Below are 21,747 nucleotides of genomic sequence, written 5' to 3'. Positions count from 1 at the left end.
CCCGAGACACCACTGCACACCCACGGGACGGCCACAGTCAGAGGAGCACGCGGGTCCGGGGCAGGAGTTCAAGCCCCACGCTGGGCAGAGAACTTCTATTAAAAAAAAGGCACAAAAAGCCAGGTAAGAAAAGTATTGACGAGGTCATCGAGAAGCTGGAACCCTCCTAAGTTACTGGCGGGCATGAAAAATGGTGCAGCTACACCGGAGGACAGCTCGGCAGCTCCTCAGAAAGTTAAACAGAGAGTTACCATCAGACCCAGCAAGCAGGCGGTTCCACTCCTAGGTACATATCAAAGACAATGTGAAACAGGTTCACATAAAAAGCTCACAGCAGCATTATTCCTAACAGCCCCCAAATCGGACACATCCCAAGTGTCCCACTGATGACCAGATAAACAAAATGTGGTCTCACCCCACAAAGGAGCGAGGTGCCCTTACGTGAACGAACGCTGAGAACATTACGCCAAATTGAGACGGACATGCGGGGACAAATACTGTGAGTCCACTTCCGTGAGGAACCTAGAACACGCACGTCCAGACAGACAGACGGCAGGATGAACGTCACCAGGGCCCGCTGGAGGGCGGGATGGGGAGTTACTGCTTCATGGGTACCGGCTTCCATCTGGGAAGATGTTCTGGAAATGGGGAATAGTGATGGTTGCAAACACGTGGAGTATACTAAAAACCACGGAATGATATACTGCAGAAGCACTAATTTTACGGTATGTGTGGGAGATTTCAATTAAAAAGAGGAAAAATAAATTCCTTTTAAAAGGAGACATTATGCTACCACCATAAATAGAAAACCAGCACTTTTCAAGTACTTGTTAAAATACGCAAATATTAAAACTTAGAATGTTTATCAGCCAATCGCCCACACTGAGGACCACTGGAAAGACCATCAATGGGCAGCCCGACGTGTGCTGCTTGGGGCTCACCAGCACCTCCGGGGCCAGCCCGACCCTTCTCCATCTGCTGGCAGAGCCCACCAGAAGGCTAGGTGGGAACAAGACCGCAGTGCTCCTGGCTCATGAGTGAGGACAGCCCATGCGAGCGAGACAAAAGGAGCAGCGCAGAAAACGAAATAAATCCCATCGAGGACAGAGCCAGTGGACGACTCTTACTTTTACACCCCAACAGAACGGTGCTCACCCCGTGTCAGCGGGGCCTTCCATCATTTCATTAACCCTCACCCCATTTCTTACTGGGTACCAGGATTATCCCTTCTTACACACGGAGAAACTGAGGCAGGGAGATGGTCCAGCATGGGAGCAGTCATCTGACTCAAGCACCCGCCCTGTCTGCCAATATGTAAATAATCAGCATATTTACTTTCAAAATAATGTGTATATATACAAAACAAGTCTTACTACATGCTACCTTAATCAGAAGTCTTTATTTTTTAAAATATGGAACACTTCACCGATTTGCATGTCATCGCTGTATGGGGGCCATGCTGATCTCAGTGTCCTTTCAATCTTAGTACATACATGTGCTGCTGAAGTGAGGACTACCTTAATCAGAAATTTTATTTTCTTTAAGATTTTATCTATTCATGAGAGACAGAGAAAGAGACAGGCAGAGGGAGAAGCAGACTCTCCGCTGAGCTGGGAGCCTGCCATGTGGGGCCTGATCCCAGGACCCTGGGATTATGACCTGAGCTGAAGGCAGATGCCTAACCGACTGAGCCACCCAGGCGCCCCAGAAATTTTAACAGAAAAATGTATCTCACCACAACACAGAATGTAACATTTCTAGAAGCAAAGGTCACAAATGTACGTAACTTGCACAAGTCTAAAATTCCATGAAAATCATCCTATCCTGAATGAGCAGGGATGGACTGTCTCGGTATCGTAATATATTGATAAATGTGATGCAATTCCAGTAAGAATCAGAAGACCTTCCAAAAGAATGCCAGGGGATGGTATTAGCACATATTACAATCACGTAAGATACTATCATCAGGTATGATAAAGCTAACACATGGACACACTGGTCTGGCAGAGGAAAGACAAAATGGAGGAAGACGAGAAGGTTCAGAAATAGAGTCAATTATATTAAATATTTAGTCCATAACCGACAAGTGCCATTCTGCATCAGTAGAGAAAGCATTATTCGGAGTGGTACTGGGAACATCGGTTAGCCATCCTGAAATAGATTCTTACCTCATACTGTACAAACGACTTCTAGATGGATTAGAGTTATCTCAAATGTCAAAAATGAAAGCACTAGAAACCAGTGGGAAACAGTCTAACATCCAAGTATGAAACCACAATAGTAACAGATTTGATGACGAAACTTAAAACCATCGGCAAGATCCAACATGTACCTTTAAAAGGCAAACTACAACCTGAAACCGGTGACATGTCGTGGGTCAACTGTGTTCAAGAAAGGAAAAGAGAGAAGAAAGGCACACTGCAAGTCTGAAATCTGTTTTGCAGTACAGAAGGGTCAATGTCCTCAAGCCAAGACTTCTCAGAAGTGGAAACATAAGCGAAGCACAAAGCAGACGTACTGTTCAGTCAACAAAGCCCAGCTTCACAGCATCAGAAAGTGAAACACGGAGATACTGAATCTGCCTTCCGATCGGCGAAGATGAACTCCAAAACGCCAGGGCAGGGCTGCGGGAACTGCCGCTGCTGGCGGGCTGGGGAAGCCTGAGGTGCCCTTCCTAAAGACAGGCCCTTTGCAACCTCAGTCCTAAAGCCCAGAAGCCATAAAAGAAAACGTTGATAAGTAACTGTATTTGAAACCCCGAACAGCAAATTTTCAGCATGAAACATAAAAATCAGGATCAATGACAACAGGAAAGTATTCGCAGCACAAGTGACAAAGGGGTTATTTCTACAGTAGATCACGCTCTTGAGAATCAGGCACATAGCCCGATAGAAACAGAGTCAAAACTACAGTGAAATACTATTTTCACATAACCACCCAACTTAAGAACACAGTGTTGGTAAAGGTGTCGACGGAACAAGTTAACCCCCCAGTACATAAGCAGGCAGTGGCCATCACGTTTAGAAAGCCACCTGGACTGTGACCCAGAATCCTCCTGTAAGGAAAGCTTCCCTCAGGGGCACAGCTACCCTATACTCAGCATAGCCTTATACACAGTAAAAACTGCTGGAACAATCTAATTGTTCCCCAAAAGGGAAATGGGTAATTCGAACACAGACTATCACACAGATGTGCAAAAGCCCAAAGCAGACCATAGAAGATCTGCAGTGAGCTCCTTGAGGTACTATTGCTCACCGAATAGTCCGAAGTACAAGCCAGGGTATGGTACAGCGGATCTTCAGTGAAATACCTACACAGGGTTCTTCGGAAAGAGCCAACAACTGGCCACGGTACTGGCCCCTGTGGGAAGGGAGCCTGGGGGTTAGAGAAAGATGTCACTCCATCTCCTCCAGAGGGTTTGAATTTTTAACACATGCAGGTTATTACTTTCAACATTTTTTATACCTTGAAAGAAATCAGAACAAAACCCTCAGAGCCTTGTCATGGAGGTCAGCATGGGGGAGCGGCGGGGCCTCGCAGTGACACACAGACAGCTGGTCACACTACAGTTTCATCAACGGAGGAGTCAGGGGGACAGTGCACCGATTACCCCAGAGGCTAAGGGGGCAAAGATAAGGCTGCCAGGCCAGATCCTGGGCGTTGGCATTCCCAGTGTTAAGCTTTCCAGGACCCTATTAGAGCCCGGTTCCCACCTGTGCTCCTGGCACTTGGTGGCCTCCGAGAAAGCAGCGGGGGCAGTGCTGAGCGGAAGGGCAGGAGAGGACACGGACTGGGCGCACTGAGCCCAGTTCCTTACCACTTAGGATCAGAAATGCCTGCAGACGGATGCCAGGTGAGATTTCAACAGACCAAACAAAGCAACCAACGAGATACAATCAAATGCAGCGTTCTGCACAGGTCCCAACTGCTGTCCTAGAATAGTTTGTTTTTCAACCTGCTTAGGGGAAAGGGCACCAGAAGAAGACCGAGTCTGCTGGGTCCATTCTCGTTTTGTGCTAAATGGACAGTCCCAGATCCAGACAGCACAGAGAGGGAGAGCTGTCGTGTTGTGCTGTCCCGGAGGGGCTGTGAAGGCCTGGAGCTTCCTTAAAAAACATACTTTGGTAGTTTTTTGTTTGTTTTTTAAGTGCTATATGAAAAGAAAGCAAGTAAAGATAACCCGGTATTCAGGATGATGGTAAGTTGGCCCAGAGGGAGGCAGGGAGATGGCAGGGGGATGACCCCATGGGCAGAGGAAGCTACTGTCTCAGGTCCTAGTTTTCATACTGAACAGAAGATCCAGAAATGCTTACTACATTATTAAAAACATGGAAGCAAATGAAAGAGCCATGTTATGTCATGAATCAAAGATTAACCCAGTTTTGTGTACTTGAGTTCCAACAGGGAGAGAATATTCTTGCCTTAAGAGGAATAGCAGAGCCTCCACTTAATATGTTTTAAAAAACAGTGACAGTCATCAATAGTTGCTGTATTTGATTAAAAACAACAGAAACTGGAGGCTAAACACTTCATAAACAGATTACGTGGATGATCGTTAAGACATTAGTATTGACCTGGAACAAAACAAACATAGTATTTACTCAGTAAAAGTTTGATATTTCAACTTTGTAATTAACTTAGATCTACTCCTCAGTTGGATTCATAGGTCCTTAAATGGCAAAGAGTACTTATTAAACGGTGAGAGTACATACACGTTTAGATAATAAAGAAAAAGTAACTAGAAGCAAAACCAACAGACTTAGTTCTTACTGGACTTGGTATACGAATGTTTTAAAAGTCCTTGTGTGATAATACTTCTTGCACCAACAATAAAAGGAATAAACCAGACTAAGTTTGATAATTGTAACTGGCAAAAGCTTACCTTCTGAAGTGAAGAATTCATGATTGTTAATGAAACGCAATATGGAATTTCACACGGTAAGTGGTCAAAGAGGAAAAGGCAGAGAGTAAAATCAAGTGGTAAAATAAATTAACCAGTAAGTTCAAAAACAGGAATTAAGAATACCGACATACTTCTCAAAGTAGCAGTAAACAGTCCCTAACATTGGACTTAGCAATGATTTCTTGGACATGACACCAAAAGCACAGGTAACGAAAGTAAAAAAAGATAAACTGGATAGAAGTTAAAAACTTCTGCGCATCGAAGAACACCATCGACAGACTCCAAAGGCAATCTACACAATGGGAGAAAATACTTGTAAATCACAGATCCGATAACGGGTTAATATCTAAAATATTTCAAGAACGAAAATCAGTAACAGTAACAACCCAGTTTTAAAAATGGGCAAAGAACTTGAAAGATATTTCTCCAACCAAGACATACGGATAGCCAACAATCCTATAGAAGGAGGTTCCACATCACTAATCATTATGGAAACGCACATCAAAACCATAGAGAGACGCCACTTCACACCCAGCAGGATGGCTGTTATTTCAAGTACGAGACCACGTGCTGACAACAATGTGGAAAACTGGAATTCTTACAGACTGCTGGGATGTACAGTGGGGGCCACTACTATGGAAAACCGCAGCTCCTCAAAAAATAAAAACTAGAAATACCGTCTGATCCAGCAATCCCCCCGTCTGGGTGTGTCTCCGAAAGAAATGAAAGCAGGGTTTCAAAAGGTTATTTGTACACCTGTGTTCATAGGAGCATTATTCACAATAACCAAAAGGTGGGCACACCCCAAGTGTTAACCAACAGATGATAAATCTTATGTACCATGGAGTATGTTTCTGCTCGCTTAAGTAACCTCTACATCCAACACGGGGCTCCAACTCATGACCCCGAGATCAAGAGCTGTATGCTGTACCAACTGAGCCAGCGAGGCACCCATATTTCAACTCTTAAGCGGGAAGAAAATGTTGACACCTGCTGTACCACAGGTGAGCCTTGAGGGTATTCCGCCAAGTAAGATATGCCAGTTGCGAAAAGAAATACTTTGTGATTCTACTTAACACAAGGTGCCTAGAGTCCTCAAGCTCATAGAGACAGAGAAATAGAATGATGGTTACCAGGGACTAAAGGGAGGTGGTCATGGGGAGTTACAGAATTTCAGTTTTGCAAGATGAGAAAGTTCTAGAGATTGGATACACTCACAAGAGGCAATGTAAGCTTTCCGTAGAGTGTCTGAGCCTCTGACAAGAGTTGTAAAACCAGACATGCTCATGGACCAAGCAACGGCACTCTGGGGAACAAACAGGACACAAAAACTCGAAATTCGTACAGATGCTCACAGCAGGCGCCACCTACAACAGTCAAAACACTGCTTACAACTTAGGACTGGGCTATACATCCAACAGCAGCAGCACTATGGGTCAAAATAATGCAGTTGTTCATTTGATCTTTTTTGAGGTCATGGACCTCTTCAGCGAGCTGTATATACATACATATATACTTACACAGTTTGAGCATTCACAGGCCACTAGAAGCCCATCTGTGGCATTCTTAAGATTTCATTTATCTGACAGAGAAAGCGAGAGAGGAACACCAGCTGGGAGAGTGGGAGAGAAGCAGGCTTCCCCCTGAGCAAGGAGCCTGAATAGGGGCTCAATCCCAGAACCCTGGGATCATGACCTGAGCTGAAGGCAGCCACTTAATGACTGAGCCACTCAAGTGCCAACTGTGGCATACCTGTGAGAGCATAAACCGAGAAAAAGCCACTTTCAATGTATTTGTGAACTCTGCTGATACAGACATGTGCATGGAAACAAAATTACATGCAAAACCAGAACAGACCAGAACACTGATTTGCACACTGACTGTTGTTACATAAAAGGCTCAGAGCAACGCAGGCAGGTGCCTAGAGGGCAGGAGAGGGAGCAGGACCCAGGGGCCAGACCTGAGCCCGGGCAATAAAGGAGAGGAAGGCAGCACCGCAAATGCCTTGTGCCCAACACACACTGCATTCCCCCCCCACCCCGTCACATCTGAGGGTAACGGCCTCGGTGGATGGGGTTGGGTGGGGTTAAGCCGCTGAATAGCCAGGTCAGAAGGACCCAGATCTTTATGCACCTGCTTTTGAGCACCCCCTCCCAGTGGGGGGTTGCCGTAAGTTCAAAACAGAATGGCGGAACAGGGAGCCATGGGGAAGCAACCACCAGGACCCCACCAGGAGACAATACCTGCCTGTCCCCACATTCTTCTCTAGTGAACTGTCCCACTGGGACAACAACCCTCATGGCCGACAGGACTCTGCTACTCACTCTGTCAAGGAGTCCCGGGGAGGCCGGCACAGGGCGGGGAGCAGCTTGGGGGGCTCTGAGCAAGCAGCAGCCACCCCCCCAGCCCCACCAGCACAATAAACTCCAGCTGCAGTACATGTTTAAATGTAAAAACAAATGAACCATAAGTGCCACAATAGAGAGTATTGAGGTCCTTCAAGGGTGGGAGAGATCTAAGCCCAACACCAAGTACAGAAACCGTAAAGTGCCGACCGCTGAAAACCCGTGTCACATTCGAGGTCTGAAACAAAAGCAGCAAAAGGAAAGGCAATCTGCAAACCAGGAAAAATATTTCCAACAAACTAGGTTATTAATGTCTTTAATACATAAGTGCCTTTACATAACCACCAACAGAAAATGAACCAGGAAGCCGAAGCGTGTGTGCACGTGGGCACGCGTGTGTATATACACACACCCCACTGCAAATGACCCAATGCACACAGATGTTGAGCCTCAGCAGCGGCGGAGCAAGGCTCCCCAGTAGAGTAGCCTGGACAGCGTCCCCCGCCCCCGGAACATTACGGGGCTGATACCCGTTCTGTGGAGAACAGCCGGGTCCACACCAACAGCGAAAAAAACAGATTTAGGAAACCCCTCCCAGGAGGGCGATATTTACACCATGAGTGAATCTCAAGTCCTAGGTCTGACATAGTGATTTCATACATTCGTATCTCCCCAAGAAATCACCCCAGATGTGAGAAAGTGGGAGCTACAGGGAAGGTCAGCACAGCTCTACTTCCTGAGAGAAAACAAAAAACAAGCAGAAAATAGTTGATGTCATCTGAAGGAGATTGTTTAAACTGATACAGCCACACAACGGGTTACATCACCACCACCAAAGTTGCCTCAAAAACAGGGAAAGATGTTCACTGCCAGTAACAGATAACTGAGGATTTTGTTTTTTTCCAATTGTATTGGTAAAGCCCACGATAAACCCTTTTTATATACATGAGAACTTTAGTTAAGATATTTCCCGGGGTGAGGAGGAGGTACGGAGCTGAGGGGCCGGAGGGTGGGGGGCCCGAGCAGTGTCCTACCCGCAGGCCACAAGATAGCTGGGGGCGGGCACCCACCAGAGCTAGGTCAAGCCCATCCTCCTGGGGACTTACATCCTCACATCTTTTTATTTTGGGCTGTTTTGCTCCCTTTGCCTCCCTCTTGCCACCGCCAGGCCATGTCAGGCCGCAAACACACAAACCGCCGCGCTCCGTTTCATACCAGCACCACCCGGGGCCAGAGCTTCCCATTTCCTCCAAAGACTTAGTGACCCGGAGAGGCGAGGTTCGGCATAAAACGTCCTACTAGTCCCTTAATGCTCACAGTCAAGGACCCCAAGGGCAGTGACAAGGCGGAAGCGGGGGCCTTTTCTGTCCCATGCCTTCTGCGGGGCCGGCCAGTCCTGCAATTCTGTCCGGACAGGGCCCCCAGAGGCGCCTCTACCCACACCCACTCGCGGGCTGGAGTCCCTTTTCCTGGGACTTCCGGGCCCGCTTCCTGCTATCCGTAGGCCCCATTACTTGTACTTTGCACCGTTTTCTACCTGGTGGATTTCACCGTATCCTCCACAGCCTGTGGCAGTTCAGAGCGAAGGCTCCATTTTATGCTCTAGAATGCAAACTGATCAGCAAAACTCACCAATGCGGTCACCCACACCAGCAACCCAGCCCACGTGACCCGAGCCTAAGGGCAGGTAAAGAACAGGTAGAAACCTCTCCCTTCCAGCAGCCATCTCAGGGGCTCCCGGACTGGAAGGCGGCTATGAGACAAGGGGCTCAGCCTTCAGCTGCCTGCTCTCAGCCAGGGCCAAACAGTGCACCCTCATGGAAATTCTTCATCAGCCCACGCGGTTGCTAGGAAACGGTGACATTTAGGAAGGCATTTATAGCATTTATATCAAGGCCGGAATGCTTCCTCATCACGAGAAACCAGTTTGGAATAAAGGGCAGGGTGGATGGGGGAAGGCTGGGGTAAAAAGGCAGAGAGAACGGGTAAATAGGAAAGGCGGCCTAGATTGTTCTAGGAGGATCAGGAACCAGAATGGCAAGCAGGGAAGACCCTCAAACCTGAACACCGCAGCCCCCACTCACAGCAGAGCCTTGACCTCCCCAACAGGCCACTTCCTCCTCCCCAGCATCCAACTCCAGGTTCTCAGTAAGACACATCAGGGTTCTTGAGGACCCACAAGCAGCCCACGCAGACCCAAGGACTGAGGACCACGGCCAATCCCACAGTTGCTCTTCCTTGTCGAGGGCACCAGCACTCACCTGTCCCTAGTTCAGGTCTCGACTCCCCTTCCAGAGACAGGCTTCCCTTTCAGTTCCCTCCAGAAACAAAACTCTGAAGGGGCTGGCAGCAGTTTCTATTCTGAAACTCCCCAAAAGCCTTAGGGACTGACAGTATAGGTACCAACAGCAGCAGAGGGACTTTGCTCCCAACCCAGGGTACACACAACAAGGCAGTCCCCGAGGCAAACTTAAGACTCCAACAGCCTCTACTCACGCCCTGTGTGTACCCCTGGCCTGCTTCACACAAAGGTACACACCCGAGCCCAATCTCATGTCACCCCACAAAGGCAAACCAAACTCTTTTTAGGACTAGAGAATAATGAGCTTAGACCCACACCCCAGATCCATTCCAGCCTCCCCCAAACCACAAACATGGAAAACATGACACGTTCTATTTAGACTGTTTCCCCTCAACAAAAGAAATGACCCGCCCCCTTTCTGACAAGGCCATTTGGAAATCTCACCAGTTCAAGTTCCAAGATATTACAAAGTAGCCCCCGGACCCGGAAACTGACCTCCACCAGCTCTAAGGTTCAGCATCACATTTTTCACCACCATTAGCCACTCCCCAAGGTGAGCAGAGCGCCCACAGCCACCCACCAGGCTGTGGAACACTCGGGACACCCCTTTCTGTTCAAGGTTACCACACTCCACTTAATGACCTCAGTTACTTAATTCTCAAGAGCAAATCCCAGTCTAAATCTACAGTCAGAACAGTCCATTTCACGACAGGTACCTTGGTTTACATTCAAAATAAAGGTCAAAACACGTAACATAGCCATACAACATTTATGAGTTTAGAACTCCAACCTTTATTCGTGCTGTGAAGGGGGGGAAGAAAACCGATTAGTGATCACATACATGATGCAACAGAACTAGTTCTTACGACAGAGTTAACACAGGATACTCGAACCCACACACCCAAAAGTATTTCCCCATACACGCATGACTAATGCTCCTTCAATTCCTCGGACAGCAATTTCATTGTACCCAAGTCACCAATTAAAAACTGGACTAACAGATTCTTAAACATTAAAAAAGAACCCAGCAATCCCAGGGGCATAGTACAGGGCAGTTTAAATTTTAAGTGAAATTCAAGGGGAAGAGGCACAGATCAAAAGCCACAGGTTATTACCTCACCAAATCAATAGGTGCAGCTCAGAAAACAATTATGAGCCGTTTTTTCAGCTCTTTCTCTACATTTTTTAAAAACAGACCACATCCAGTACAGGTCCCTCCCCGCCCCATTTTTGTTTATTTCCCAAATTGACTTTGACTTCATAGTTTCCCCTCAAGTACTGGTCAACTTAAAAAGCACATTCAAATTAAAGATACAGCCGATTAACTCCAACCTTCTCAAGGGTACATGGTTGTTTGCTCCCAAATACAGTTACAGGGACCACAAAAACGTTTTGTTACAAGAACTAAGGTTAATAGCAACCATTTTTACTGCTGTTAATAAACCACAAAAAGGAGATTTGTTTATAAAAAAGTTCCTTTGAAAGTCATTGCATTTTCCCTTTGTTCAATTTTCAATCACAAAATCTCAGTGAACAGAAGTATTATAAACCCATTTAGAGTATACCTTAAAAGCACACCACCTCTTTTAAAATTTAAGTGCATTTCAGCAGCCACTTCAAGTCTTTCCTAAGATTTCTAGCTCCGATACAGACTGCTCACCTTCACATAAACCACTGTAGCAGCTAGTGAGGCAGCGAAGGCGGCGCTCACCGGCTGATGGGAATTTCTTACCCCCCTCTCGGGACTGGCAATTCCCATTCAATTACAGGTTTTCAGTCTTTCCCACCCTGCAAGCAGAGCAAAACTATTTTGCTTTTCCTGCATTTAGATTTCTAAAGGACTTTTAAGTTTCTAAGCAATGTTTGTGCTCTTCCCCACCTTGCAGAGCAAAACAATTTTGCTTCGTTCCCTGCATTTACATTTCTAAAAGGACTTAAGTTTCTATGCAATGTTTGTGCTTCCAAAAGGTCTATCTTTCCTAGTAGGGTTTACCCATTTTTTTACCCCGTTGTTCAGTTTCCCCAGCGCTCTACTTGACCTTTTCGCCCAAATTCCCTTCAACCCACATTTCCCACCACCTCACCCCTCTGCAGCACACACCTCCCTCACCCAACCCTCTCCCTGTCCTCACCCTCTACCCCTCCCAGTACCAACGTCAAGCTGTGCTCCACCCCACCCCTCAGGGTCCTCCCATTTGGTAACTGAAACTTTAAACAAAAAAACAAACCCAGAGGGCTCAAAAGATCACTGATATACCCCAACTATTCCCTTTGCTTAGTTGCCTGCAATGCAATTGCAACGCCCATTTTTAACAGAATTTGACCACAACCAACTCCCATCCCCAAGACTGGAGCGTCAATATCCCCCCTCCCCCAAATTTGCCAGCAGGCTGCATTCAAGTATTGCCTAAGGCATTTCCAATGTGAACACTTTCCCAAAATACTGCTTAGACCATCACACTACTTCCTCCAACCAAGGCACAGGCGGGTGGACAGGTCAGAGGGTCACTGGGCTCCCATCTGCAAGATTCATCTACAAGGCATCCCTCTGCGTTGTGGCACCTCAGATCGTCCTACAGCTTAAGAATCTTCTCGAAGCAAAGTTCGTAGCCCAGAACCAGTTATGACTGGAGGCTCGATCTAGAAGATGCAGCATCTGAAAACCTCCACCGCAGAAGAGGAGAGGTGCCTGCTGGCATTCAGAGGCCTGAAGTTGGTGCTCCTGGGTCAATCAAATCATTTCTGTGTATGGCCCGATGGATCTGCTTTGCACTTTTAATGACAGCCCCTCCATAAGCTCATCTGAAAACCTTAAGTGGCCTCCTGAATACAGGGCTTCCTGAGCAAGGCCGGGAAACGGGACACTGGAGAAAACTTCCTCCTAAGCCTCTGGAAATTCAATCTGCAGACATCAATTTAGGCGGGCTCTCTCCTTCAGGGTCTCCCCTCCTGCACTGCTAGGACTCACACTGGCCAGAGGGCTCCATTTCTCCTGGGTGCCATCTGATCACCACGATGAACACTACAGCAACAAACCATGGTCCATGAGGCATTCTGGAACCTTAAGCTGGTGCCGTTGCCGCAGGCCCCTCCAAGGTACACATCTGATCCCCCCATCTCCTCAGGCAGGCAACACCCCCCCAACCCACCCCCGAGTCTCAGCAAGGAGGGACTTTTTCCCCTTCACGTTACCAACACAGCCAAATTTTTCAGGGCCTTTGGCAACTTTCCCAAGCTTACCACGTTACCAGAAGCCATATTTTAAACGAATGGATAACCTCGAGAAAGTTAAGAAGAGAAGGGCCAGAATGAGTTCACAGAAGTTAGCACCGAACCTAGAGGAAAAGTCCAAAGAGGAACACTGCCACCTGGAAAATAAAGTGTGGGTCAATTTCGTCTGCGGACACACAAAACATCCTGCCTCACAGCCCCAGCCTGTCGGACATGAGGCGCCACACCAATAACCACTTAGATGGCACCTTACCTCCTCAATCACTCCTGACACCACCCACACCAACAAGGGGTCTGGCCTGGACCCTCTCCCAGGCCAAACCAGTACTACATACCACCCTGGGCCAGAGAGGTCAGCCCCGCGAAGCTAGTTCAGTTTCCACAAGACCAGGCCTCATTCCCAGGCGGGGTCGCAACCCTCTGGAAAGAAAAGGGGGCTGCTGGCAGTGCCGCCAAGTTCAAGGTCTGCCCTCCCGGCCCACCTGCAGCTACACCCCACTGCCGGCCTTCCTGATCATTCTCCCAAGTATCAACCGCCCAGTTCCGCTTCCTCTACAGCAAGGGGGGCGAAATCCTGTCTCCTCTTCCTTCTATTTGCCTTCCTCCTCCCCTACAAACCGGAGAACTTGGGGCCCACTGGAGCTACACATGGTGGTGCCCTCCTAGACGTCAAGTTCCCCTTCCTCAGAAAGAAGCGAGAGCCGGGCCACAAGGGCTAGCCTCCCCGGTCACTGCGCAAACTATGGACATAACTCTCCCCACCATAGCACCCCCACTTTCCAGCTTCCTCTTTAACTTTGCTTGGTCTTGGACCCCAACCCCCGCCCGTCTCATCAGACCCTGCCTTCCCCTGCATCTTCCCCCTGAGGCCCTGAACTAACCACCTCCACCCTCCCAACTAAGCCCAAACCCGGGACCCTCCCTGGCGCTAACTCCTGACGGACAGGCCACAACTTTTGCTTTTATAGCCTTGTGCCGCGTCACTCGGGACACTGCTCAACGGGACGATTCCTCCACCGCCACCGGGGGAAAAAAGTCCCTCCCCCACCCTTCCCGAGGAGCCTCGGGCGGGTCCCCGTCTCCCCTCCTCTGCCTCCCCGGGGTCCGCCACCTGGATGCGCTTCGTGACACGGTGAAAAGATTTCAAGGTCACATTTCGGATGCGATTTCCGTGGGGGAGAAGCCCCCTTTGCCTCCTTGGGGGATGCGGGGGAGGAACCAGCACTCCATGAAACGGGGCGGGGGGGGGCAGGGGGCGGGACGCGGGCTGGGGACGCACTCCCGAGGGGCGCCGACCCGAAACGCTGGGGTCGCCTCAGGTCACCCCGCCCCGCGCAAGTCCGAAAGAAGGGCCGGCTGAGCGTCTGGAAAATTCCAGGCGGCGGCGGCGGAGGAATCTCTGCAGAGGGCGCATCACCCCGGGCGGTGGCGTGGTGGGGGCGGGGCGCCTGCGCGTGACTTCTCGGGCGGCGGCTCGGCCTCGTGAGCGCCGGTGACGTCAGCGGCGCGGCGCGCGGGTGGGGGCGGGGCGGGCCGGCGTGGCGGGGTTCGGGACCCTTCTGGGGGAAGCAGGGACTGTCGCCGGTTGTCCGCGGGTAGCGTTTCTGCCTGAGAAACGCAGCTGTGATTTGTGTAGGATTAGAAATGGTTGGGGGCAAGTTGATTAAAACGTTGAGGCCCGTGAAGTTGCTGCTTGGTGGCTCGTGGGGAATGTGTTATGGTTTTGTTGTTCTCTGTTACCAGGGACCGTATTTCACAAGGAAACTCTGCCCTGGGATAGGCCACTTGATGGTTTTTCATGATATACTAAGTGGAGATAAGTAGTTGCAAAACAGATCAAAATCTTGTTTATGCGGAAAACAGTGCATAACTGCACGCTACAAAACCAAAAGGGTAGAGACATCCAACCCGTTTTACTTTTGCACTGGGAGGTGGGGAAAAGGGAGACTTAAAAACAAAACCCTGGGGGCGCCTGGGTGGCTCAGTGGGTTAAGCTGCTGTCTTCGGCTCAGGTCGTGATCTCAGGGTGCTGGGATCGAGTCCCGCATCGGGCTCTCTGCTCAGCGGGGAGCCTGCTTCCCTCTGTCTCTCTCTGCCTGCCTCTCCATCTACTTGTGATTTCTCTCTGTCAAATAAATAAATAAATAAAATCTTAAAAAAAAAAAAAAGAAAACAAAACAAAACCCTGGGTTCTGTTCAGGGCAGTTTACAGCCTATGATGGACCTGGGGGAGCCCTGATTGATGACCTGCGGGCCCTGCCTTCTGGCTGCTTACATAGAACAGGCCTTCAGCCCGTTGGTTTGTTTTTTAAGATTTTTATCACTTAAGAGAGCTCAGGTGAGCGGGGACAGGCAGAGGGAGAGAGAATCTCAAGCTGGCTCCACCCCAAGCATGGAGCCTGAGGTGGGTTTTGATCCCATGACCTTGAGATGGGGACCCTGAGATCATTCCCCCCCCAAGGCAGAAACCAAGAGTTAGATGCTTAACTGACTGAACCACCCAGGCACCCCCAACCTGGGGCTTCTAAAGCAGAAGCAAAAGCAAACCCTTCAGACTCTCAGCCTCTTCTCCAGAGCCCGGCCAGGCCCGGCCCAGTGCTTGGCGAGGCTTTTGGGAAGGGCAGTTGGCATCTCCCTGCCAGGGTGAGGGGGAACCACAGCTTGAGAACCCTGTGTGGTCCCCGTTCAGCCCCAGCCCCGCCCCCAGAAGTACAGGGTGGAGGGGTAGAGGGAGGAGTATGGTCAGATTCGAGAAGGCCCTCTTTGACCAACTCCCTGCGCAAAGGTCTCCTCCCAGAGCAACCACCCCCGCCCCAAACAAAACCTTCCCTGACAATAGGCTCCCTTGACAACTGGGAGGAAACTGGGAAAGGATTGTTCTCCAGCCTCAGTGAGAGGCATCTGCAGGTGGGGTTGGGCCCCTCCCTGTTGTTCTTGCAAAACATGCATCTCGGGTGACCCTCAGCACCAGAGTCTGCCGGCATGCCCTGGTTTGTTAACCCACAGCTGCTTCGCCGAGTTCCTTCACCAGGGGAAGATTCTGGTAGCCGATGGTTCATCAAGATCTGCCCCCTCAGTTTTGTCTTGGCAACGTTTCCAGGGGTCGATTGGAGGGACTTGGCCTGAAAGAACAGTGTGGAAAGAGGGAATTACCTATCAGAATGTTCTAGAAGGCTGTGAGGTGTGTATAATACTAAGCAAATTCTTTTCCTGCTGTGTCACAGTACCCAGGCTGTGGGGTCAGCCCTTTATTTATCTACAAGGCGCCTGAGCCGTGGTAGTCACTGCCCTGTGGCGGCTTCATGGACCCAGCTTGAAGTCTCAGCTTGCTTTTTTCTTCCTCTTGTCTAAAAATTACCCTCATTTACACATATCGTTCCCAAGTCCCAGAAACAAACTTGCTTAGATTTTATGTTTCAAAAAAGTTAGGAGTAGGTGGAATTAGCAACAAAAAGACTTTAGGATTTTACAAAGTTTAGGATTCTCCATCACAAAAGGAACTAAAGCCCTTCTTCGTGTCCTTGTCTGGAGCCACCCTGGCCTCCCGACCCATTGTCAAGGACAAAATGGCAGTTTCAGAGAGTCCTTGTTTAGAAGCTCTCCTGGCCTTCAGTTCCACACAGCTGGTTTTCTTTGGGAAAGGAATGTACTTAAGAGACCAGAGTAGGATAGTGTTAAAAAAGAAACAACCGATCTAAAACAGAGTCACGGGGCGCCTGGGTGACTCCGTCGTTAGGCCTCTGCCTTCAGCTCAGGTCATAATCCCAGGGTCCTGGGATCGAGCCCTGCATAGGACTCCCTGCTCAGTGGGAAGCCTGCTTCTCCCTCTCCCACTGCCCCTGCTTGTGTTCCCTCTCTCGCTGTGTCTCTCTGTCAAATAAATGAGATCTTTAAAATAAATAAATAAACAAATAAATAAATTTTAAAAATGGAGTCTCTTGTGGCAAGCCACACCAAGATTGAATACCTAACTTAATTGCCGTTTCAGACCAATCAGTCTGGAATTTCTCAATCAGCTCTAGTGAGGTAAGCTGTTTCATAAGGTCCCTTGGCTCTTCCCTTCAAAGAAAGGTGACCTTGCTTGAAACAATGTCTCTTTTGCTAATATCCTCCTTGTCGTATCCTATTTCTGTCTATGAAGCCCTTCTATTTTGTAGGGTGCCTTAGAGCTTTCTGTTTATTAGATGGAACATTGGCCTAATTGATGAATCATTGAATATGGCCAGCTGGGTCTTTAAGTTTACTCAGTTGAATTTTATTTTTTAACAGTAGAAAAACCACACAGAGACATCCATCCCTGTCCTGCCTTGGGGGTGGGGGTCAAGACAGTCTCACAGTAAGGGGGACCAAGGAGAGGCCTGGATTCTGCCTCTTTTTCTGCAAATAAGGCTAAAAATACCTCCACCCTGAGGGAGGAGGAGAGCAGGCAATGCGTCAGCAGGTTTCTTTGGATCAAAACAAGCTGTTCCAGGAAAGGGCTGTAAACAGGAACTTGGATCTCTGGGTGGGGCCGACCAGAGTGGGTGGCTGAAGCCTTGTCCTTCCTGGGCAGCGCACTTAGGAGCCCAGGGCTGGAGGGGAAAGTATGAGAAAGGGCGCGTTTGGCAGCATCTGGATTTTTCAGGGTCAGGGCCTGGGTTCCAATGCCTTTCTCACAGCCATGGCCATCTCCCCATCTTGTGAAACCAGCTCAGCTTTGTTTCCAAACACACACCGGCCTAGGAAAGCATCCAGATTTCCTGTAGGAGCCCTTGGAAAAGGGAGAGAAGACGGGCAAGAAACTCGTGGTACTTCAGGTTCACACCAAGGGCAGGGCAACTAGAGAATGTGCCAGAACCCAATCCCATTCCCCACAGGTCCAGTTCCAGAGCTGTGGCTGCCCGGGTCACCTTGACTGTCCACCCACAGGAGCCCCTGAGCCATGAGGCCCTTTGCCTGTGAGCCTGGGAGAGGAACCTGCAGAGTCACTGTGCTGGCTGGGAGCCCTTCCAGCCCTGCCCGGCCCTGCCTCACAGGCAGGATCCACAACCTGCCCCCGCCCAGTCCCCAGCAGCCTCTGCGGCCCCCTGGCAGGAAACTAGGCCTCAATCTAGGCTCAGCTCGGCAGCCCCTGTCTCACAGTGTGGCCCTGGGCCCCGTCTTAACCTCTCCCAGACATTCTTTTCTCGTTTCCACTTCATAATTCTGACCGAAGTCCCTTTGCCCGGTGGCCGTGTGGCCTGGCTGGCCCTCCGCGGCTTCAGGCCTCTGCTCAGGGGTCACCTTCGCAGTGGGTCCTGGGACTTGAGCTTCTTGAGGGGGCTGGGTTTCTGTCTGCTCTGCCGTCCACCGGATCCCCAAACCCCCCAGTCCCTGGCACGCCGTGGACCTCAGCAAATGTGTTGACAAAAGCATGTTTTGTCAAGGTCACTTGGTCCACTGTGAGGCTCTCGACAAGTATTTGTGGTATTGGCTGAAGGAAGGAGGAAATGGTGCCCAGGTCAGCAGCAGCCCCACAAACTCAATGACAGGCCCGGGTTTGGGGGCCTGTCCAGCCTGGACGCCCAGATCAGAAGACAAGGAGAAAGGGCCTGGGGCTGCTCCCTCTGGCCTGGGTCCCAGCAGCTCACCCTGAATGTCTGGGGCCAGCTGAGGGAACTAGGGGAACCGTGTGTGGTGGAGCTGGCAGAAGGCATTTGAGGGAGAGGGTGTCCAGGAACAGACTCTAGAGGGTGGGGGGGGGATCCCTAAGGCAGGAGAGGGGTCCTTACATATTTGACCTAGTCTCCTGTCAGGGGACATGGCCTGTGGGCTCTCAGTCTCTGATGCCCTTTCCTGAGGGCTCCCTGCCTAGAGCCAGACTTGGCACCTTGGCCACGCCTCCAGGAACAGGCTTGGATGGTCAGTCCCCGACTCCTGGATTCCCGGCCACGTACACCCGACACTCCTGGCCACCCCAGCCCGACTGACTGCTCCCTGCTTTCCCTGAGTCTTGCCTAAGCTGACCTTCCGCCTAGAGCTCGCCCTGCCCTTCTGCCAACTCTTTCGCCAGCTCACGGTCACCTCCCTACGTCCCTATGTCCTGCAGCTGCTGCCCTTGAACGCGCACCAGATCCACCTGCCCCGGCCCCCCATGCTGAGCTCCTGTGTCATCGCTTCCCACCCCCCAGCAGAGGGAAGTCCTGTGGAACGAGGGACCTGCTCCCACAAGCCTCGTCTCCTTCAGCCCCTGCGATGTCCTACCAGGGGCCCTCAGACTTCCTCAGTCTCCCTGTTGAGTCCCACTTGCGTAGGCCTGTACTCACCTTGCCAGCCTCTCCCCCCCCAAGCCCCATCCCCCAGGAATCCTGGCGACAGTTGGGCCGTCTGGGCAGGGAGCTGGGGGATGTTGACATCCTACTGGGTTTGCACCGCCCCCAAGAAATCCTCCTCTCCCAGCCGCCTGTAGTCCCCAAGGCCAGGCGTCCTGCTTGCAGTAGGGTCCTGCTGCTAGAGCCCCCTCCTCAGACCTGTGTCTTGTCTTATCTGGACCATGACTCTGCCAGAGCACTGCTCATTTACATTGTCCTTGAACCACTGAAGGAGACTTTTCTACTCTGACCCCTGATCCCGCCCCCATGCCCCCCCCCCAGTGGCACCTGGGAGCAAGGTGTACATGGCACCAGGCCGTCTGCAGGTACAGCAGAAACTCTCTGAGTGGTGCCCCTGGCCACTGGAGGCTGCTGACCTTGACATTGAGGAAAGCCTGTGCTCTCACTGGCCTAGAGTATCCTCAATTCCCAACATCCCCACCACCGAATGCCAAGGTCAGATAGGCAGGAGACACAGAGGTCTGGAGGAAGAGCTGGGACTATTATTAACCTCCTCTTGCATATTGTACTTATGACAAGTAGTTTAAAATAGCTGTCCGGCTGAGTCTGGCTGGGGGAGGCAGGTGCTGAGAGACAGCTGGGGGTGGGGGGTGTTGCTGCCAGCCTGGGACAGTCAGCTCCTGCCGCACAGGGTGGAGCGGGAGGGGGAAGAGCAACCCAGGATGTGCCCATCCCACCTCCTGGATTTCCCCACATAGCCCTTGTTTTAAATATTTTGACTCAATTACCATTTCACAGAAAAACAAACAAATAAAAATTCAAAAAAATAAAAGCAGAATCTGTCTGGAGGACATGGATCCTGATCTTTGGAAAAAGTAGGTCCCCTCACCAGTTGGTGCTCTTGGAGGTCCAGGACCCCCGACCATAGGCTGTAGGATTGTGGTGGCTGTCGGGAGTCAGGGCCCCTGCTCTGGAAGGAGGGACACATGCAGCACCCCATGGAAGGCCCCACAGTTGGCCCCAGGTTCCAGAAGACAGGGGTCTGGGTCAGAAATGCCAGCTCACTGCCTCTGCGGTGGCGCTGGACCAGGAAAGGGTGGGCTCAGCTGCCCCCTTCTGGCCATAGCTGGACCTGCAAGCAGTGACCTTGGCCGACTCTCCTGAAGTCTGTACACCACTCCCCCTGCCAAATGGTCAAACTGGTGGGGGTTGGGGAAAAAAAAAGGGGGGGGGGCAGCCAACCTTAGGACTTGAAACTGAAGTCCTGCCCCAGGGCTAATGCTGCCACCCTGTTCTGTGTGACGTCGGGGTAATCTGCCTGCCTTCTCCGATTGGGACAGGAATAAAGCATCAGGCGGCTCTAAAATGTCCTCGTTGCCTGGGAGGAGGAGCAGTGAGAATCTGCCCTGAAGTCGCCCACTGCTCTTGCCTCAGGGCTGTGAGTGTCTGTCAGGCGCAAGGTCACAGCCAGGTTTTGCGTGACGCCCCTGTTCTGTACCCCCCCACCCATACCCTTTCACTGTGAGAGATGCTCCTTTCGTCTCTGTTATATTGAACCTGTCAGGACTTCTCTAGAAAGCCTTCAGTGATCTCCGACTCTCCTCCCCATCTGTCCTCTGTTCCCTTTGTCTTCTGGAGCTTGGGTGTGGCCAGCTCATCAGTCAGGAACAATGAGCCTGTTTGAAGTGGCTTGTGATCCTGGTCATTTCCCATGCCCGGTGTCCCCTGCAAAGCTGCTTGGACCTTGAGCTGACACCCTTTGGACAACTCAATCACGGACTCTCTCAGCTCCTGGTGCAGGGGCATCTGGAACTGCTTGCTGACATGTGTCAGCGGCCCCAGACATGGTCCCTCCAGACCGCTCCTTTCCAGCTTGATCCGTGTGCCCTGAACCTTTGGCTTCTTGGACAGAGCGTGAAGGCTTCCTGGGTTGCCCTGCTGTATTCTGAGCCCAGTGGGGCCTCTGGCTTCCTGTGGGTGTCTCGATGTACCTCAGGATGCTGGCCTCAGCATGAATCACGGGGCCCCCTCCAGGAGCCGGATCTGCGGCAGCCTCCTGGCCGAGGTTGTAGTGGGAGCCACCTGTGCCTGTCCAGCTGAGAAGCTGGGACTGGGGAGGCCGGCTGAAAGCTCCCCGATGCTGTCAGTGGCAGAGAATGAGCCAGAAGTGCCCCAGCCTCACAAAGGGTTGCCTTATGTTGCTTGTTCCCATGACCTCTGCTGTTTGAGTTCTGAAGCATTAGGGGGTCAGGTGGTCCTGAAGACCCTGGACCCCTGCACTGACCCCTGCACTGGACCCCTTCAACCTCTTCTGGTCCAGGGTCCTCTGGAGCCAGGTGCTGGCTGAGTCAGGCTGGGGGAGGGAAGCCCCTGTGTGAGCCAAAGGCAGCTGGTATCTTAAAACAGCAACATTTGGTACACTAAAAAGCCCCCCAAAAGGCCATTAGGGTGATATTCAGGGTTGAACTGTGGCCCCCCAAAAAGATATGTTCAAGCCCCAACCCTTGGGACCTCCGCATGTGACCTTAGCTGGAAACAGGGTTGTTGCAGATGTAATTAGTTAAGATGAAATGGCCAAGGGTGGGCCCCTAATCCCCCGTGACCGGTGTCCCAAGAAGACAGATGCACACAGGGAGAAGTCAGGTGATGACAAAGGCAGAGACGGGATGTATGTGT

The 21,747-nt window shown here is 50.8% G+C and overlaps 1 long non-coding RNA gene and 1 other non-coding gene across 2 annotated transcripts; both read right to left on the bottom strand.

Annotated features, from left to right (window-relative positions):
* Positions 1 to 1,406: 1,406 nt before the first annotated feature.
* Positions 1,407 to 1,508, bottom strand: LOC123388723. The gene has a single exon (XR_006603241.1). It is a non-coding gene; the product is annotated as a U6 spliceosomal RNA (small nuclear RNA).
* Positions 1,509 to 10,318: 8,810 nt separating this feature from the next.
* On the bottom strand, positions 10,319 to 14,198 carry LOC101683630. Its single transcript, XR_200728.3, has 2 exons — positions 13,117 to 14,198; positions 10,319 to 12,918 (listed from the first exon to the last, which is right to left on the bottom strand). It is a non-coding gene; the product is annotated as an uncharacterized LOC101683630 (long non-coding RNA).
* Between the last annotated feature and the right edge of the window lie 7,549 nt (positions 14,199 to 21,747).

The sequence above is a fragment of the Mustela putorius genome, unplaced genomic scaffold (assembly GCF_011764305.1).
Source record: "Mustela putorius furo isolate JIRA1106 unplaced genomic scaffold, ASM1176430v1.1 tig00000127_pilon_pilon_pilon, whole genome shotgun sequence".
NCBI classification, from domain to species: Eukaryota; Metazoa; Chordata; class Mammalia; order Carnivora; family Mustelidae; genus Mustela; species Mustela putorius.
This window is presented reverse-complemented; position numbering and strand designations above follow the sequence as displayed.